General features: G+C 40.2%; 1 pseudogene; it reads left to right on the forward strand.

Annotated features, from left to right (window-relative positions):
• Positions 1 to 283: 283 nt before the first annotated feature.
• On the forward strand, positions 284 to 1326 carry LOC145719826 (glyceraldehyde-3-phosphate dehydrogenase pseudogene; annotated as a pseudogene).
• The last annotated feature ends 3263 nt before the right edge of the window (positions 1327 to 4589 follow it).

Below are 4589 nucleotides of genomic sequence, written 5' to 3' on the forward strand. Positions count from 1 at the left end.
CTGGTGGTGGGTATTGAGGAGGGCACGTTCTGCATGGAGCACTGGGTGTTATGCACAAACAATGAATCATGGAACACTTCATCTAGAACTAATGATGTAATGTATGGGGATTAACATAAGAATAAAAAAAAATTAAAAAAAAAAAAACACATTAGGTAACTCCATCCTTACTTCATCTTACTGAATAGCATTCAAAACATTGTGGATAGTGGCTCTCTACTCCTCCCCGTTTGACAGATGGCTGCATCTTCCGATGCAGTGCCAGCCACACCCCTGAAACACAATGGTGATGGTGAGAATGAAGTTATTTGGCCGTATTGGGTGCCTGGTCACCAGGGCTGCTATTAACTCTGGCAAAATACATATTGTCATCATCAATGACCCTTTCATTGACCTCAACTACATGGTCTACATGTTCCAGTATGATTCCACCCATGGCAAATTCAACAGCACAGTCAAGGCTGAGAACAGGAAACTTGTCAATGGAAAGCCCATCTCCATCTTCCAGGAGCGAGATCCTGCCAATATCAAATGGGGTGATGCTGGTGCTGCGTATGTTGTGGAGTCCAAAGGGATCTTCACCACCATGGATAAGGATAAGGCACCACCTCGGCTCACTTGAAAGGTGGGGCCAAGAAGGTCATCATCTCTCCCCCTTCTGCTGATGCCCCCGTATTTGTGATGGGCATGAACCAGGAGAAATATGACAACTCCCTAAATATTGCCAGCAATGCTTCCTGCACCACCAACTCCTTTGCCCCCCCTAGCCAAGATCATCCATCACAACTTTGGCATCATGGAGAGACTCATGACTCCATGCCATCACCGCCACCCAGAAGACCTTGGACAGCCCCTTTGGGAAGCTCTGGTGCGATGGCCAAGGGGCTGCCCAGGACATCATCCCTGCTTCTAGGCCAGAACCATAGGCAAGATCATCTCTGGGCTGAATAAGAAGCTCACTAACATGACCTTCCATGTCCCCACCTCCAACATATCAGTCGTGGATGTGACCTGCCACCTGGAGAAAGCTGCCAAATACAATGATAACAAGAAGGAGGTAAAGCAGGCATGGGAGGGACCCCTCAAGAGTATCCTGGGCTAACTGAGGACCAGGTTGTCTCCTGCAACTTTAACAGGGACACCCACTCTTCAACCTTCAATGCTGGGGCTGACATTGCACTCAATGACCACTCCGTCAAGCTCATTTCCTGGTATGACAATGAATTTGGCTACAGCAACCAGGTGATAGACTTTATGGTCCACACGGCCTCCAAGGAGTAAGAGCCCCCTGGACCACCAGCCCCAGTGAGATCAAGAGGAAAGAGAGGCCCCCAGCTGCTGGGGAATCCTTGCCCCAACTCATCCCCCAACACACTGAGAATCTCCTGACCTCTACAAAGTTTCCATCCCAGAACCCCTAAAGAAAAGGAGAGGCTTGGGGAGCACTAACTTTGTCATATACCATCAATAAAGTAATAAAAAAAATCATGGATAGTAATAAAGAAAACACTGGATCATTTCTATTCCACATAGATGTTGCCCAGTCTCACTGCAGAAACGCCAACAGAGCAGTGAGTACTGAAAAAGAACCTGATGTTGAGGCACACATATGTCTTTATTAGAAGATGAAACTTAAACTGTTACAATAACAAATCAGAAAATATAACTGTACATTTTAACTTTTATCAAAAACCAAGAATTTTAACTCATTTCTCTCCTTGTTTTAGGAACCCTGGTTGTCTAAAACATTTCAAAGATAATACGTATAATGGCTAACATCTGTGGCACTTCATTCTAAGTCAAGCCCAGTCTTTTCTAATTAAACACATAAGCAATATTACCACTAGCTTTCTTTAAAAAAGAGAAAGAGCTCTAGTTAAAAAATGAAATTTCCTCTTAAAATAATTTTGTTACTTCAAAATTATTGAATGAACTATTATTCAGAAATAAAATAATAAAGCCAACAGTTTATTTTTTTTTGAACCTCATATTTTTAACTACAACCTCTGCCATGTCAGTTCAGCACCTATAATTATATGCAGACTATTACACAAGCTATCAAAAAACATGTGGTTGATCAGATAGAAATATACAAATTAATCTTTTCCTCCAAATATGTGGAAATTGTCTAGGAGCTATTTCCAGCTTCTTTTTGTGTTGTAGAATAGGCTGCTACCTACCCAGATAAAAATAAACACCTCAGAGAAAGGTCACCTTTCTCACCCTCCTTTATTCCATGCACATATAAAACATACATCATGTAAATTCATTGCCAAATATTCCTGAGATCAGTACAGCAATGATCCCAAGGAGGGAACTACTCCTTGCTACTGTATGCAAATATGAAGATCAAAGCAATGGAAGGGAAATTTGTCAGACTCAGAGGGGGCCCAAGTCAGAAGCTCATGGAAGATCATCAAGAATAAGTACCCTCCTATACAAGAAATACCACCAGGTGGGGTGCCCAGACCTTGACCAACACCAAACCACTAAAGAGTAGCACATGTGAGATTGAAATCCACATCTTCCGGCTCCCAGTTCAAGGTCTCTGAAATGCCAGCCCCAATTCTGAAAGTCAGTCAGTATCATGAATACCTTTCCTTCCATACTGCCATACTCCTTTTTCAAGAGTCACACCATATCTTCCTGTTGTTTTTGTGGTCCACCCTATGTCTCTTACTCTAAATACTTCCCCTCTCTCCACCTAAGCACTGCCATCTGTAACAAGGACAAAAACATCTAATTCACATCTCTATCACCAGTGTTAAAGTTACAGAAAGCATGTTCAGAAAGTAGGTTGATTGTTTAGAAAACATGGTCATAATATCTTAGGTAACTTTAAAAAAGAGAAAACCTACTGAAAACTATCTTAACAAACTCCTGACAGTCTCAGTGTCAGTCCATAGCTTCCTCTCCCAAAGTGCATCCCACAACATGGCATAGGGTAAGGTGGGTCTGTGGGCAAATTACTTTGAAAATGTTGCACACACTATCCCCCCAAGTAGAGTCAAATTACAAGCTCTGAAAAGTCCTAAACACACACACACACACACACACACAAAACTGTTCAACCTTGTTTAATCCAGTGTCTCAATGTATTTGACTAGAAAATGCTTTATTCTTATAACACTTAATAAATATCTCACGGCAAAGCCAATTTCTATGCATAATTAACAAAAAATATATATATTTTATTTATTTATTTGACAGAGAGAGACACAGAGAGAGAGGGAACACAAGCAGGGGGAGTGGGAGAGGGAGAAGCAGGCTTCCCACTGAGCAGGGAGCCCAATGCGGGGCTCGATCCCAGGACCCCGGGATCATGACCTGAGCCGAAGGCAGACGCTTAACAGCTGAGCCACCCAGGCGCCCCAAAATATGTATTTTAAAACTAAATTTGGCTTCTAAGAAGTCTACATATCAAATTAAAATGAAGTAAAATTTTTGTACTGCTTTCTTCCCAAAGCAGAAATTAGAGAAAGAAAGAAAAGGGGGTAAAACCTGGTTTTCACCAGGTCCATAATCAATGGCCCATATTCAACAAGACACATTACGAAGTCTTGATGCAGAAAAAAATTCAGTAAGTGAGGCAAAAGAACATCTCACTACATTTAAAACAACAGAAATAGCACAGCAATGTAAATGTACTCAATACCACAGAACTATATATACTTAGTGGTTAAAGTGGTTAAGTTTTATGTTACATGTATTTTACCACAATTTTTTTTTTTACATCCGAAGAGAAATAGGACAAACCACATTCTTGACGATAAGGCAATGCAACTTCGTTATTTTAACAAAGAAAAAAAAAGGCAATAAAATCACACCCACCTGAAAAAGTTTTAATCATCCATAAACAACCTGGATCAAGGACAAATTTAAAACGAGAACTAGGGACTATCAATAAAATAGCAACATTGGAAATACTAACATGTCAAAACTAGTGAGATACAGCTAACACTAGAATGAGAGAACAATTAATAGCCTAAAATGTCTTAGTGACTACACAAAGGAACCAAAGCAAATGAAGTTACAAAAACAACAATAAAAGGCTGGCACACAGAACTAAGGATAAAAACATTTCTTTTTCCTAAAAAATGAAGGCAAGGCAGTGTCTTAATTCATCTTTACCTTTCCTGTACCCAGCTAGGACATAATATGGGTTTCATAAATGTTAGCTGTAAAGAATGAGACCTACATCTGAGAGAGTTAACATAAGCAATAAATTAAATATGTTAGCTGAATGTCATTAAGAATTCAAAGGAACTTCAGTTACCGTAATTCATTTTTTTTTTAACCAAATGTGTCATTCTCCTATTATTAGTCTTCTCATTGAGTAGGCCTTCCATTTTCTACTAATATCCACTAACTCTCCTCAAATTTATTTACAGATGTATTCTTAACACCCCAACAGGTGCAACTGAAGAGGTGAATGTAAAAACTATATACAAGTGAAAGGAACAAAAATAGCTAAGAAACTCTTGAAAAAGATTACATTAGGGCACCTGGGTAGCTCAGTCAGTTGGCCATCTGCCTTTGGCTCAGGTCATGATCCCAGGGTCCTGGGATTGAGTCCCACACATCAGGTT

Source organism: Leptonychotes weddellii, unplaced genomic scaffold, assembly GCF_054177405.1.
Source record: "Leptonychotes weddellii isolate Sample4059 unplaced genomic scaffold, ASM5417740v2 HiC_scaffold_7451, whole genome shotgun sequence".
Lineage (NCBI taxonomy): Eukaryota > Metazoa > Chordata > Mammalia > Carnivora > Phocidae > Leptonychotes > Leptonychotes weddellii.